The sequence below is a fragment of the Bidens hawaiensis genome, unplaced genomic scaffold (genome assembly GCF_021521415.1).
Source record: "Bidens hawaiensis isolate Kalapana, Puna unplaced genomic scaffold, B.hawaiensis_p1.1 tig00036687_1, whole genome shotgun sequence".
Classification (NCBI taxonomy): domain Eukaryota; kingdom Viridiplantae; phylum Streptophyta; class Magnoliopsida; order Asterales; family Asteraceae; genus Bidens; species Bidens hawaiensis.
The window spans coordinates 95,197-112,253 of NW_027496396.1; the positions used below are offsets into that span (position 1 = coordinate 95,197).

A 17,057-nucleotide genomic window follows, 5' to 3' on the forward strand; every position below is an offset into this window, starting at 1 on the left:
CTTCAATCTTGTATTGTCGAATGACTTTATCCAAGAGTTTAAAAATATTTCTACCCGTGTGCGGGTAATCAAACAATTGAAACGCAACGGTTCGTTTCATCATTTGCCACGACCGGGGGTCAACCCAATGAGCCGTCACACAAATGTATGAGTCGGGCGAACCATTAGGTACCGACCACACATCCGTGGTTAAGTTCACACCAGTTTGTAAGTTTGAAAAGTATGAAATTAGTTCGGATTTAGCGTTTTTCCATGCTTTAAGCATATCTCTTCTAAGGGTCGAACGACTTACGTGTTGGTAGCGTGGTTGAACATACGTTTGCATCATCTGCGTGAATTGAGGGTTGTCGAAGTGGTTGAAAGGAAGTGATTGTTGAATCACAAAGTTGCCAAACTGTTGACGTACCGCTTCAAGGTCGTACGTAAACACCGTTCCTTGATTCGTCATCTCCGGCTGCGAACTACTTCCGGATTCGTCCTTCAAGACCTTGCAAGAGGGCTTTTCTACATGAGCTCTTAAACTGGAGTTTGCTTCTTTGTTATAAAACTTCAAACAATGTTTGCATCTAGCTTTTTGGGTTCCGTTAGACATTTCGCATAGGTCGAAATGTTGCCAAATATCTTGGTTTCGTTTCGTGGGGATGACCCGAACGACGGTTTCTCCCGTGTTCGAGGCACCCATGTTGACCGATGAAGCAGCACTTTGGGAGGCCATGATAATCGACTACGAATTAAGAGTGGTATACTCGAGTATGAAATAAACGACTACGAAAGAAGAGCGTTTGGAGTTGTATAATCGCGTATGAAATAAACGTTTAGAGCTTTTGGAGTTGTATAATCAAGTGTGATCTAACCAATACCCAACCTAAACTATATATAGATGTTTGTGGGGGTAAAATGGTAAAAAAACCAAAAAAAAAACGGCTAAAAAACGGTCAAAAACACAAAAAAAACGGCTATAAGGCCGTTTGGTAACGTTCGAAAACCGGTTAAACCGGTTAACCGGTTATTAAAAAACCGGTTAACCGGTTTTTTTTATAACGGTAATAACCGGTTATTTTAAAAACCGGTTAACCGGTTTTTTAATAACCGGTTATTAAAAAAAAACCGGTTTTTTTTTATAACCGGTTATAAAACCGGTTTTGGGTCCAAAACTTATAACCGATACGTAAACCGGTTACGTAAACCGGTCAAACCGGTTTTTAAAAAAACCGGTTTTTAAAAAACCGGTTTTCGGTTAAACCGGCCAAACCGGTTCCGTAACCGGTTTTTTTGACCACCTCTAATCTTACGGACACAAGTTGACCACGAAGTTATTGGTGGGGTCAAGGAAAATAAGGTTTGGAAGCATGTTAGACGGCAGAATATTTTATTAGTTTTCATAAGAGTAAATTAACTGCTTTCCTTTTCAAGAGTTGGTCGATTTTGAATTTATAGATCAAAGTATTTGCAATGATATAAATATGATGTTTTCTTTTTCTATAGTGGCCGGCCGGAGGATATTTGCATCTATTCATTTCTTTTTCGACGTGAACATTGAACAAGATAATAGTCAATCTCTCTAAACATGTGAAACTTTAGATAACCCATAGAAGTGTATAATGCATAACAAACGATTTTAAGTTAACGCCAATTCGTTTTGTTTTATTTGATTGCACATTAACATGCAGGTTTTGACTAAAATCCGTCATTTGAAACGGCTGAAGCTATAAGAATAATGTGTGACATGCCATTTGAAATGGCAGATTTCTAATGTACGCCATATCTGAAATTTACTTGACTGATGAATGTACCGTTCAAGTTATGTCATTTCAAATGTTATATGTTCCACCGTTTCAAATGGCAGATCTAAGACAAAACCTTCATGTCACTAGACAAGATCTAACGACAACTGAAAAACTTTTGAGACCGACCATTTCAAACGACAGATCAACTACAAAAAAAAAAAGGTTCTCTATCCTATAAACCATTTGCTAGAAATTTTGGATATAAAAAGAGTATCTTTATTAGTTTTATTGATATATTTTAATAAAATTGTGACACACTTTCTACACCATTTACTCTCTTATATTTTTCCTATATTGAAAAAAAAAATTCCCTCTTCATTAGACTTGTATCTAATTCTATACACCCAACGTGTTTCCTAGCTACTTGTAGGAAGATCAACAATAAAGAACATGAAGAAACACTAAATTAACCACCATTGGCCCGATGCTTAGTTCTCAGGTTATAGTTAGCTTTTCCCACAAGAGTTCAAGTATAATCCGGTTGACTAGAGTGATACCACTTTCAAAACAGAATACCGTGAGCTCGTTACGAGAAGGAGATTAGGGGGTGTCTTCTCGTAACCACCCTCCGACAAAAGAATCAGTACAAGGGACTAAATAATAAAAATCGCCAAATACTAGTGAGTATATATAGACTGAGGTCCCTTTACCGTTGGAAGTGGAGTGGTATTTATAGTTGGATGGGAGGAGAGAAAGAATGGGTCAATTGCTATGTCAGAAAGTCTACTAATCAAAGAGCTTGCACGTGCCTAAGGAGAGTTTGTGAATAAAATAGCTGACTAATGGTGACATTAATTTGCACTATGTAATACTATCAACGATGCATTTTCGGCATTCTATTGGTTGGAAGTCCCTTTCATCGATATACTTTTCTTTTGCACCATATCTAAGAAGATCTTTAGAGTCAAACTTTCTGAAATTTCAGAGGGAATGTTTGGCGTGAGGTGGGACTTTCGCCAAGGTCATGTACTCCAGTACTTGATGAGTATTAATATTCTGCGGAGGTTGAGGGTCTGCTGGTGAAAGTTTCTATGGTCTTTAGGTGGGTGTACGTAGGTCCCTACCTCTTCAGTTTCATGTACTATTTTTATGTAATGCCTCCGTCTCAGCATTCATGGCTTCTAACCAATTAGGATCATTAATGGCTTCATTAAAACAACTCGGGTCAAAAGTTTTACTTAACCCGGACAAAAAAAAAGAATAATTTTTTTTAAGATAAATGAGAATAGTTAACAACCTTTTCAAAGCCATACTTAACTTTCCCAACTTCAACTATATAGTCAGAAAAACATTTTAGGTAAAGACATTGTCCTAGAGGATTTTCTTAGTTCATAACTTGTTCCACTATTTCCCTCATATAGAGCTATCTCATCATTGGAAACTTTAATCTTGTTCTGAGTGAGACTGTGCTAGATGGCTGCTGGAAAAATATTGGTTAAAAGTATAATCAATTAGTTTTCAAAGATTTACACGAAAGATTGATTAGGAGATGAAAGATGTGACATGAGTCATGGAAAAGTCCAACGAAACAAGACGAGAGTGGTCATGGGACACATATATCATCATCATTGTCATACTTAGTAAATCCCACCAATAGCTTATGGGATGAGACACATATATAACAGGGGAAAATGAGTAATGGTCATATGGTGCATGCAATACACCTGATAATGCTGTTGATAGTTTGAGTTAAGAAATAATAAGTACAAACAAACTTGTGAGTGCAGTTCTTAATTACGATTAATCAAAAACTTGCTCAACATTTTCTTCTGATTTCACATAAAACCGCTTGAGACGTTCTGAAGCCTTCTTCACCTACGGTTGACAATGCAGAAATGTCGGTTAGAAGGAAAATGTCGAAAAATCATAATCAATATTACAACCATTTAACTTTATACCTCATCATCCCAGTTTGTTCTCCAGATCATATATATAAGCGTAATAGTTTGAGCTAGAACACCTCCCATCATTCCCATCCATATACCCTATCAAGTAAATTGAACTTATTATATATAGATTATCTAGCCCATAAAAATTAAGATTTTGGTTTCAATTAGACGTTAGATTTCTATTTATGCACCTTAACTTGAAGAGGCGTTAAGATTCCTATTTATGCACCTTAACTTGAAGAGGAGAAAGCAACAAGATCTGTCATGTGTGAATCTTGACTCCATGTACTCATGGGAATGCTTAACTGCTAGCTATAAAAATTAACATAATGCAAACTAAATGGCACGTGCTCATCAGTTTGGACTATTTTATTGCTAATTAATGTTGATTGTTGTGACATTAGGTTATGTATAACTGACAAAACAGGTGGTGTTGTGGGTCAAATTGGGCGAGGTGACAGGTTATGATGGGTGTTTTAAAAAAACTATTAATTCGGTTCGAGTTTGAAAGACTTATGACAAAAATGGGTAGGGTCGGAAGAAGCCGTTTATGAAATGTCTAATTTAGTTTGGAACTGGTTTGATAAAATTGCCCATACCATATAAAGATTGTTTGTGGGATATGCTACTCAAAAGGGGAAAATATTGAAAAAGAAAGATAAACATCAAGAAATGAGATATTTCAAATATTTAAATTAGGGGATAAAGTAGGAAATTAATAAATATTGTGTAGATATTACTATGATAATCAGTTCCTTGATTGTAATCCTTAGTCTAGTTTTTGATTGTAAGAAAGACCGTCTTGCCCTTCATCCAATGTTAAAAAACTAACGGAGTTATTGATTTGAACAACAATGGTAAGAAGTTGTAAACTTCAATGGTCCATAATCATAGGTGATATGATCCTGGCCTGATAGGCCCAAACGAACATGACTTATGGTCACCCTTCAAACAAATCTGCAGACCAACCAACTTATATGTGTGTGTGTATAAGTTTGGATATACAATGTGATAAATGACTAAGTTACATAATAATGTTATTATTATGGTTGAACCCAATTAGTGGTGAGTAGAGGTGTATACAGAAATCGGTTAACCGGTTTCTAACCGAAAATCTAACTAGTTACTAACCGGTTACTAACCGATCCTAACTGCCGGTTAGTAACCGGTTTCTATTATTCAGTATAAAGCCGGTTACTAACCGGTTAACCGATTTTTTAATTATTATTTTATTAAAAACCGGTTTTTACCTGTGGGTAACCGATTTTTTGTTTATTAATTTATCAAAGCCGGTTAGTACTCGACCCGATTAACCGGTCTACCTAAGTTAAATATTTGTTGGATTAGTGTTCAAATCCTAACCCATAGAGTACTCCCCTCATTAGGATCATGTACATATGATACCTAAACCACATCTAACTAATATATTATAGCAAAACCATTTTATTCACATGGCATTCAATTAGACCCTCCATATAGGTTGTCAAGTGTAAAAGTTTCATTTTTGCAATTTCCCTTCATGAATGATAAAATGAAAAATATGTTGGTAGAAATTGAACTCAAGACCTTGAATTTAAAATGTTTGTGACTTACCAACTTAATTAGGATGAATTGATATTAGCCTCCTCATTTTCTTAATTGTTATAGATTCACAACCTTCCATTTTGATTTCTTATAAAATACAAATACAAATTATTTTTACTACTCTATGTGTTTTATGAAATTATTTATATCTTATGAATCTATAAGATATATTATTATGTATATTATTAAATTTAACTTTTTCGTTTTATGTTTTTAACCACCCGTGTGATATATTATTATGTATATTATTAAATTTAACTTTTTCGTTTTATGTTTTTAACCACCCGTGTATCACACGGGCTATATCCTAGTTAATAATAAATAATTAACCATATATTATTGAGCTAAAACATTTATGCTGAATTGGCTCTATGATCCTAACATTCATAAGCCCGTTTAAGTTTATGTGTACAGTTAAATCCCCAAATCGTTGTTAATTGGTCAACTATCCATTAGACCATCCACGATAATAAACTTTTAGATAGTGTTTTTGAGTGTTTCCCTCACTAGTTTTTACTTATTGTGAGTGTGATTTTTATGATCCATTTTTCTCTCTCAAGAACAAGCTAAAGCACACCATTTTGTTGGCGGTGGGGTAATGCGGGGTAAGGTTGGGTCTTGAATAAAAAAAAATTGCTAATTTAATTTTTGTATTTTTGTATTGTACTGAAAACTAAATTATAAAATTATATATAGTACTAGTTGGAGGAGTAGCTCCCAATTGAGTTTTGCATTGAATTTTGTAACCGAAATCTACGGATTTTAAAAATAATAATTATATATTTATATTTAATAACATATTAATTAAAAACTAGTTATTCTAATTTTCCCTCTCAATCCACTATATATACATACATATACAGCCCCTATCCGTCATAATTTTCATACACCTTTACAACTATTACAATTGCTGTAATATTTAGCAATTCCTTATATATTTTATATTAAAATCAACAGTTGATAATTTAAGAGTAATTAAATTTTTTAAATTATAATTATTATAATTTTTCCTCCGTCGAAAATATTTAGAAGCTTTTTATATATTTTACTGAAATAAAAAGATAGATAATTAAAAAGCAAATGTAAAAAATGGTGATGACATGACAATGTTTTTGGATATTTTTATGATTGCTTATTGGGTGAATTTTGGGTGTTTTTAAATGATGCTGTTTTTATGATATGACAGCTGACTAGACATGTTTTTTGGTTGTAGATGCTCTTATTACTTTGTCCCTTACGTGTTTACTGATTTTATACCGTTGAAAGCTTTAGTGATTTCTCCCAAAAACATCTGTGTGATTGTTGGTTTGAAGTTGATTAAATGTTATATACTACCATGAATTTGAATGTTGACTTTACTGGTTTGTTTTTGACTTGTTAATCATTGGTTATTGTAGGTAGTGATCATGTCAACACGGTGAACTTGAACATTTGGTTGTTGTCAAGGGGCGTATATATTCCGTTCAATAACATGGAAAGGCTTACCTGAGAGTACGGGATAAATTCACTGATTAAAGCCTAGACATTTTGACATAAACCTATAAATTTTGACTAACTAAATCTTAAAACATGGAAAGGCTTACCTGAGAGTACGGGATAAATTCCGTTCAATAAAATCGAAAGGGAGAGAAGCAAAGAAAGATCTGTTACTGCATCTGCAACTCTTTCGTCACTCGTAAACAAGTATGCAATGTTTTTCCGGAACACCAAACAGAGAACAAAGAAGAATGCGCCTATCACAGTTGAAATCTCCATCACCAGTATTATAGATAATTTCACTGCTTTCGAGTTTCCTCACCCTAACTCATTAGCCACCCGGACACTTTATACATGTTAAAGTTACAATATAAGGCGTATCAGTCAAATATACAAAAACATAAATCAGAATTTACTATACATTTAGTACATGACATGTAGTTTGCGTCAGTTTCGCAACGTAATTGTTTGATAACTAACCATCCGGCAGCGAAGAAGCCTAGGCTAATCATGAACTCCCATGAGTTAATGTTCAAGCTGTAAAAGAATTGCAAAAAAGTGAGTTTATAAGTTTCTTTTTTATAAAATGACACGTAAGGCAGAAATAAGAATATATACGTGACGATACCAAATGGAGAAGGCGGAGATTGCAACCTCAGCATTTGGCATGTATCAAGCAAGCAAAACCAAAACGGCATAGTACCATAGCTGCAAGCTACACATAGTGATGGTTAGAATGCATTTTACATTTGATGTTAAACCACATTAAGCTTGTTGACAATGTAAAATAAAACCAGATTAAAAAGCTTTTGTGAATGTTGGAACAATTCAGAGTTAATACACATGTGAAACGAGTCAGATAAGGATTGAAGTTGAGATGATGTTAAAATTGGTTGGAGTTTGAATTGATTGTTTAGTTTATTTTAAGTGTCCAGTTTGGGAGTCGAGTTTATTGAATAAAGAAAGAGTCGACGCCTGTCGTTGGTATCAAAACCCGTTTTGTTTTTCTGGATTAGCGATTCTGAGCCATTAGCAAAGAATTGCACGTAACTTTAAAACAAGATCTGTAAGTGTCACAAAAATGTTAGTTCCACTCCACCATACCACCTTAGCATAATAGCATTCCAACATACTTTAATTAAGTCCGAAATAGTAAGCAACAAAATTTTAGTCATTTATTAGCTATATATTGACGATCACAAAAACTTACCAGAGCATCGCACCACAAGATATTGAAAGCTTCACAAGAGGCTTCAGATCCTTAAAAGCAGCAATTGTGAATCCTTTCCAAGAATCAGGGCACCATCCTCCAAAAATGTATACCAGTTCTCCGATTACAAGGAACCATGAAGACACCGAGAGTGCAATCATGGCACCTGAGACCCCCAAATTCAACTTATACACAAAAAGCAATGACAAAAGTATATGGATAACGAATTGAAAAACCGAAAGCCATGCAATAATCATATTCTTTAACTGTGCTTGTAGATACATTTGTATATTTAGGCTAAAAACATAATTATAGACATAAGGGATGAACCATAAAGATATGTATCCACCACTGTTTGCTATCGAATCTTTCTCACCAACAAGTTTAAAGATTTGGGTACCAAAGATCAAGATTGGGAGCAAGATGGTCAAAGTAATGAAGTCAACGATCCATGATCGTTGTAAGTGAATGCCCATCATGTGGTGTTGGCCGGCTCCAAATGATTGTCCACAAAGGGTTTCAGTTGCGCTAGACATCCCTAACTGTCGATAAAATCAAAACATAAGGTAAATGATAATTACGCTACATTGAATTCATATATGTGGACTTTGTTACAAATATTATAAAGGACAGAGTATGGTCATGAACTTACAAGTATTCCATTGATAGATCGGACGCTAAGTGTTTGAACAAGTGCATAGCCAGCGAGATCTATGCCGCTGACATGGCCAATACATGACTGGGTGACAAGGATAGTTCCGAATGAAGAAACTCTTGATATGATGCAAGGCAAGGCGACCCTCCAAATCTTTTGTGATTCGTGCCATATCCTTTGTTGCAGGGGACCTTGCTCTTCTTCTTCATGTTGAAGAAGATTTGTCTCCATCCCATCATCCATCCTGGAAACGATAATTGCACAGACTAAGGCTTTTGAATAGCCCAAATTACCATGACCAATGTGGGATGGAAAATGACTCAGGCTTTTATCGAGCTACATGAAGTCTAGTTCGTTGTAGTCTAGCTTATATTGAGTTCGAGCTTGAGCATACAAACGAGTCTGAATCAAGCTCGTGCTTATTAGGAGTTGGTGTGAGCTTTTATTGAGTCTTTGCCATTTGGGGTTCAAATATATGAACTAATGTGTGTGTGCATACATTTATAACTGAAATACAATTTTGAATTATTCAATTAAAGTAACTAAATTTTATCTAAAATAAACATTTCAGTATTGTGTAAACTTATTTAAAATTCAAATCATTTATAGTTCAATTTAAAAAAGTCCGATTTAACACATTAGTTATAATGTATAAATAGTAATATTCAAAGCTCAAACTAATAAGTAGGCATTGATAATGTGTGTTATTGAATAAAATATGTAATTTTGAATTTGTCATTAAAGATACAAGTAAACACGGAATTCAAATAATTAGTGATTTAAGTGTTTTATATATAAGATGGAATGATTGAAAATTGTTGAAATCAGGGAAAACGTCAATGTTGAAATCAGAGCTCTAAATGATTGAATTCGGGATTCACTGCTTGCATGTGTGAAGAATATAAAAAAAAAACGATGAAGAAACTTACTAGTATAGGAGAGAAGAAGCCACAGATCGAGTGCTTTCGGTTCCATGTTGAAATCATTTTATAATGAAGGCATAGTGAAGGAGATGGTGTGGCCTTTGCTCATTCGGCCACCCTCTTTCTAGGAGGGATTGTACTTTTGTGTTTGTCTAGTGCAAATATTTTTGTTTTCATTTGCATCAACCAACATTCAAAATAGAATATTGCCTGCTTGTTTCAGTAACTGATCATGAGACAATAGCTAGTGAAAGTTCTGAAAAGTTACAAAGATATTAATTATTATGCCAAAAAAAAAAAAGAAGTTAATTACATGAAGTCATGAAGAACTAAATATTATTAGAATAAATAACGACGACCATAATATGGTTTTAATCCTTAATTTTGAGAAATACACATTTTGTTCTTACTATTTGCTCAGACGTAACAAAGATGGTCATTGTGGTGTATGCGTGTTGATTTATAGAAAAATTACACATTTTGTTCTTACTCTTTGCTCTGACCAACACCACCATCTTTGGTTAACTCTTCGTCCACTACGTACGAACGCCTCTGATAATCTTTCTTGTCATTTTCTACGATCATCCTCGCTAGAAAATTCAAACTTTGGTCTCTAGGTTAAAATTCAACCGGCACCATGTCTAAAACATCAATCTTGAACCCCAAAAAAATCATTTTATTAGCAAAATCAATATCAAGGTAGTTATAACCAAAATTTTAATTAAAATCAAGTTAGAGTTACAATATTTAAAAGTTAAAAACTTTCTTGTCATTTTCTCGTTCATTCTCGCTAGAAAATTCTAACTATGATCTCTAGATTGAAAACACTCTAGGCCTAGTAATACGCACCTTAATTAGATTATCTTTACGTAGTTGGGTTTATTGTTGTTGCCTTATTGGTCTTCTGGTCCAATTGCTTGGGGTTATAGTTAATGCTTAAAATCTTATGGTCTCATATTTGAAATGTGACTCAAGGGGTTTTCTCAAAATAGTGGGTTTTCTCCTTGTTAGTGTTTGTGGGTGAGCCAAGCCTAAGGCGTCAAACTTAGTATGGACGGTTGACAATGCTGACTCTCAGGGCCGGCTCATGGGTGTGGCTGGGAGGTCGACGGCCACAGGCCTGACATCCCGCTACGCCCAAATTTTATTTTATTTTTTTAAAAATTATATGTATTTTTATTAAAAACAATATGTATATTTAATTCTTAAACATAATTTCATAACCATTTCCTTGGTCTAGTGGCAAATGAGTATTATTCATTTATCCACAATCAAGATGTTGTGGATTCTACTATCACTTAAGGCATGTTAAATCCTTTTTTTATACAAAAATTTTTACACAACCCAAATTATAACTAAATAGGCCCATATAAAAATTAGACTGTTTAAACCCAACAAAATACTTCTTTTATTTAAAGCTTAATAAAATTTTCGCCTTCGGCCCAAAAGTTTTTTTACTTTCTCGGAGCCGGCCCTGTTGACTCTGGTAATAGAGGGTGATTCCAAATACTGTTTAAAAAGTGGAAAAAAAGTAGTTGGGCTTATTCGGTATTTAAAGTATATATATTTTTTTCTTTCTTGACATTTCTTCTGCTATGTAACAGTTATGAAGCCGTTCACTATTTTGAGGTATGATATTGAAATGTTTTAATTTTCAATTTGAAGGATGTAAATTCGATATGAGTGGATAAGTGTAAGGCCGGGTGTAGGGGGCGCTTTGCTCATCCAAAACGCCTCAAAGCATCCGGGCACACCGCGCGCCCACACCGCGCGCCCTCCGGGCGCTTTTGGCTGTTTTGTGGTGGGGAGTGTTTCCCACATAGAGCCGGTGTGGGTGTGTTGGGTCAAACTAGCCGTTTGAGAACGGCTTATTTATTTAAAAAAAGAATTATTTTTCCTATATAATCACCAAAATCCCTAAAAAATCCTCACATTTTTATAAATTCTCTCTATAAATCCTACAAAACTTTACAACAATCTTCACAATTTTTAATAAACTTTCTACTAAAAACACCAACAAACTGGATTCTCCCTCTTCCAATCCACCAGTATTTGGAGAATAACGAGTGCACAGCCGAGGAGGAGGCGGTTACGAGTGCAATTATGCTCGCGTTAAAATATATGCAATCTCTTGATTCTCCTCCTCGCCTGGTTCTGAAAAGAGAATATATTGAACAAGACCATTTGGACGCGAATGATGGTTTGATGAAAGACTACTTCAATGAATTGCGGAGATACAAGAACCCGAAGATATTTAGAAATCACTTTCGGACGTGTTAACGTTTATTTTTGCGCATTGCCGAAGATTTGGAGCGCGAGTTTGATTACTTTAAGCAAAAAAGGGATGCATTAGGAATATTATGATTCACCAATATCCAAAAGTGTACGTCAGCGTTACGAGTGCTCGCCTACGAAAACACGACCGACATCAACGATGAGTACTTAAAAATGACGAAAAAAATGACATGAGAACCCTGAAGTATTTTTGCCATGGTATTTATTAAATTTTCAAAAAAATTATTTACCTAGCGAGTATTTTAAAGTTTTTTAATTAATTATTAACTCGGTTCACGTTATCTTAGAAGACCCACTTGGTACGACCTACAATAGATTTACTCGGTGCATGAAATAGAACATGGTTTACCAGACATGATCATTGGAAGTTCAAATTGTATGCACAAGAAGTAGTCTAATTTTCCAACTGTATGGTGAGGTCAATATGCACGTTGTGACCTAAAAGTACAAACGGTCAGTCTTCAAGTGATTGCTTCATACGACCTTTGGGTTTGGTTGGCCTAGTTTGGCAGCCCCAGGTCCGACAATGACATAAACATTTGGAGGTGTCGCTCATGGCAGATGATTACATCTCCACTACCATACTAGTCGCATCATTTTGGGCTAACCATAGCTACTACCCACAGGGATACTAATTGGGAAATGTGATATATCCGAAATATTCGACTACTGTTAAAATGTTTAGAGACACGATAGATGAAAAGAGAGAGTATTTTAAGAAAGTACAAGAGTCTTCGCGAAAGGACATCGAGAGGTGTTTTAGGGTTCTTCGCCAGCGTTGACATTTTATGAAAAATCACTCTCGTGTATGAACGTTGGAAAAAATGTGAGATGCTATGTATACGTTTATCATATTGCATAATATGGTTATAGAATACGATGGGAGAGAAATATGTCAACATTATATACCAGGGAATGTTTAACAACAAACTCAAGCAACTATGGAGGAGAGAGTGCAAAATGCGTATGAACTGCGTTCAAGTGAGATGCATAATTCACTTACGGCGGATTTGGTCCAACATGGTTGGTTGGTTCGGCCAATTCTAGTTGAAGGTGAAAATGTAGCAAACGAAGATGAAGAAGAAGGAGACGACGAAATTGAAGATGAGTTTGCAGTAGAAGACGAAGAAGTTGAAGACGAGTTTGAAGTTGGAGACGAAGAAGGTGAAGATGAGTTTGAAGGAGAAGACGAACACGCTTAATTTTAGTCGTTTTTTTTAATTTTAATGTAAACTTTATTTATTTAATAAAATATTATTTTCATTATTTTTAATAATAATAATAATAATAATGATCGATAGGGACTTCATCAACTACACTTTTTTGTATCAAAAATGTCCTATGATGACGTGACATCACATGACGCAAAGCACCCTCATAGAGGATCTATTCACCGCACATAGTTTAAAATGTTTGAATGTAAAACGGAAGGAGGGGACTTCAAATAATTCCAAATCACTCAAGTTTCATTATTTCTTCCTGTTTTATACAAATATTAGGTTTCCAAGTTACTTTAATAACATGTTACATATTTTTTATTTTCAAATGCCTATGTAGTTATTACATGACTTTTTCTTTTTCGATATATAAAAAGATTGAATATAGAGTTTGTTGATTAAAATCACAACCTATGGTAAACTTGATCAAATCCATTCTACATTGTACTTATTTGATTAAGTGAATCAAGAAATCCGAATACGATTTTGCATAAATCTTATGTGACTATTTTTTTGTTAATGATAAACAAGAATGAATACTAAATATAAATAAACTATGTCTTATATATAGGATACATTAAACTTAGAAAACAAAATAGACCCAAATTAGAAAACCTAAACAACTTATGATTCTTGTTTATTTAATAATAAATAAAAAGATCAATTTGGCACCAACTTATTTAGCTTAGTTCCTGAACTTTGGATCTCCACCAAGCAGCCCCTTGAGATCTTTTGTACCACCATTATACTTTTTGCATTAATCATTCGGCTCCCTTAAGTTGGTATTGCACCAAGTTTTACACACTCTCTCAATATCAACTCCATTATTCATCCAAGATCTTTAACACCTTGTAAAGCTCCCACCTCTTTAGCTTAATTCTTAGATTCGACTTTATCAAACTATCTGGCTTCAGATGGGAAACAGCTTTTGCTTTCTCATAACCAACAATCACAATATTCAAAGTAATTCTTCAATCTCCACTTGATGTATGCTCCCTCTCGAACTTAACTCCTTTATTCGTTTGTTCATTTGGATCACCATAACTTTGCATGAACCTCATGCAAACTCCAACATCAACTTTGTCAGCGTGTTGATCTTCATTCTTTTCTTTTCCATCATGACAATCAATAACATGAGATGGGGTTACCTCCTCATGCACATGTTCCAACACGGCTTCTTTCTTGTCTTGTTTAGTTAATGTCACGAGTATGTCTTGATCAACCATACTTTCTTCTTCAATCACAATATCCACATCATCTAGACTCAAAATAATAGTAGATGATGATCCCAAGGTAACCTTCAATAGATTAGACTCTAGCACTACTTCCATATTTATCCACCAACAGGGGCTACTTGTAATGCCCCGACTTTAAGTGGAATACGCTGAGGCAGTACGTACAAATTACCCATAAGCTTATAGCACTATTAAAGTGACAATATAATATTTATTTTATTTCAACAAATCGCAAGTACCCCATAGTTTAAAAGCAAAATAACATTACATCGGGAAATTCAACAAATTGAGTTCAATTTATTATAACATAAGGTAGACTAATTGTCTTAACCTTAGTACTTCATCGGATCAAGCTATAGCACGTTGAAAATAATATATTTTGTCAACATTTAAGTTGGTGAAATAATATAATATAATATAATATAATATAATATAATATAATATAATATAATATAATATAATATAATATAATATAATATAATATAATATAATATAATACTTTATACGATTTGCATGCCACATGTGATACTTCCAATCATAACATCAATGATAACAAGTATGAAATAACGCCCCACTCTCCCGACCAAAGTCGCGGAACCGAGGGAATGATAACCACCATTTAGTCCAACCGAGACATAGTATAGGTGGCGCAGGTACATCTAGTTGGATCCTCACACTTTGACGTATGACGTTTGATTACCAACCATAAAGCGATAAACACATTTCACATAGTACATGCATGATAACCATAAACGATATAATAAGATGATATTAACTTGTACGACACAAGCACGAATCGGTTTGAAATGATAAAGACAAAAACTACGATAGAACTTGTAACATGCTACACCCCAAAACATAATAAAGTGTTAAAAAGGGGTTATGAAAACTTATATTAAAGTTGCGCGTAAATAAGCAAAGAATGAATGCGGTCTTAAGGGAGTGAATCGACGAAGTTAGGCTCGACGAGTGACCCTAGATGAGAAAATATTTTAGGTTCAAAATGAAGATTAAGGGAAAAAAAAAAGGACAAGTAGAGAAGTTGTGGGCTCGGTTCACGTTTTATGCAATTTAAAGGTAAATGTTAGAAAATATTTATATTACACTCTATAATTCAAGAAGCTGGTTGTTTTGGTTTTAAATCATTATGCTTTGGTTTATAAAGAAAGATTTGGTTGTAATATTTATTAGCCAATATTAATGAGTTTGATTCGTTTTGGAATAACAAAACCGGGTTTTATTAACAAAAGAAGGAGCTAAGTGAGCAGTTCATTTTTGTCGTACATGAACCTGGGGTTGAGTCGGGTTTATGTCTAACATTTTTAAGATGTGAAAATAATGTTTAAAGATTAAAAAGTCATATTCTTAGAATTATGGTTGAGGAAAAGTATGTTATTAAACTTAACCTAACATTAACGAACTGAGTGCGGGAAAATGCCGTTACCACATATGTCAATTTTTTTACAACATGATAATTATCAACATCTGTAGATAGATTGAAAACATCATAAAAATTACATGGGGAATGTCAAACAAAAGAATATAGTTTGTTATAGTTGACTTTCAAACTCAAACTTGTTTTTTGAGCACCAAAGAGAAAGCTAGAATGAATTGGAGTGGAAATTGGGTTATGATAAAGAATAGACAGAAGTTGGAGCATGAATTTATAGTGCAGGAGTTGTTAATAACAATGCTTTACCAGATTAATTTGTAAAGCTAATCTTTAGCTAAGTCTTAAGCAAGAGTTAATGATGAAATTACATGGTTTGACCAAGAATTGATGAAAGATAATGATGTTATATATTTGAATATAGTCTAGGTGCACTGAAGATCTTCAAAAAGGAGACAAAAGGCAATAAATTGTATTAACATGATGCTGCTAGCCGAGAAGCAAGCTCCTTTGACTAAATTGGGAATTGGTCGCGTATCGCGACGGGACGAGAGGAAATTCGTCGCGTAGCGCAACCCAATATGATTTTTTGGATAAACCCTAGGTTCATCGCGCTATGCAATGGACATTTTCTATGTTCGCCGCGTTGCACGACGAGCCTGGTAGTTCAGAACTTTGAGATTTTACAATTTCGGTCCTTGGACATGGATTAGATTCGATAAAGGTACAAAATACATTAAATGGAACTTGGGTTGGATTTATAACAACATCATAAATAATAAACGTTAAAATAAACATAAACAGCATAATGATCATAAATACTCAATAAATTCACTGTTTTTAATAATGTCTGAAAATCTGAAATATATCACAAATTTTAAATGGTTGGGTTTTCGGGTTTGAAAAGTGATGAATGTGACTCTACTTCAAACCATTCATCTAACAAGTTTGGTTTAGATTCGGTGATGGTTGTAAACGCATAATCTTCTTGAACCTTGGCCATATTAGCCTCCACGTCCCACAGTTCTTCTTCTTTAACCACGGCCGCATTACCTTCCTCCCTAGGATGTCGACAGTATTTTTCCATATGCCCTTTTTATCCACAGTTATTGCACCTATATGGAAACCACTAAGGTTGGTACCTTGATTCCTTGTCTCGGTTCTCTTCATCCGATGAATCTTCTTCAGAGTTATCATCCCGGCCATTTTTGTTCCATTCTTTCTTCTTCGGTTGATATCTTTTCTCCCAATATTTACCTTTCATTTCTTGTCGTTTCGGTTATGATTCTTAGTAACCGATTCTTCTCCTTTCTTTCAGCATACAAAGCTTCGGTCTTGTATTTAATCGACACCCTGACAAACTGTTTTGCTAAGGCTTCTTGTCCAGCAAGGATAT

General features: G+C 34.4%; 1 pseudogene across 1 annotated transcript; it reads right to left on the minus strand.

The window, feature by feature from the left end:
* Window positions 1-3,459: 3,459 nt before the first annotated feature.
* LOC143588677 (protein DETOXIFICATION 24-like) lies at window positions 3,460-9,046 on the minus strand (annotated as a pseudogene). Its single transcript, XR_013145149.1, has 8 exons — window positions 8,599-9,046; window positions 7,947-8,488; window positions 7,365-7,451; window positions 7,217-7,273; window positions 6,844-7,082; window positions 4,276-4,301; window positions 3,686-3,772; window positions 3,460-3,602 (listed from the first exon to the last, which is right to left on the minus strand). The product of XR_013145149.1 is annotated as a protein DETOXIFICATION 24-like (transcript).
* Window positions 9,047-17,057: the final 8,011 nt, after the last annotated feature.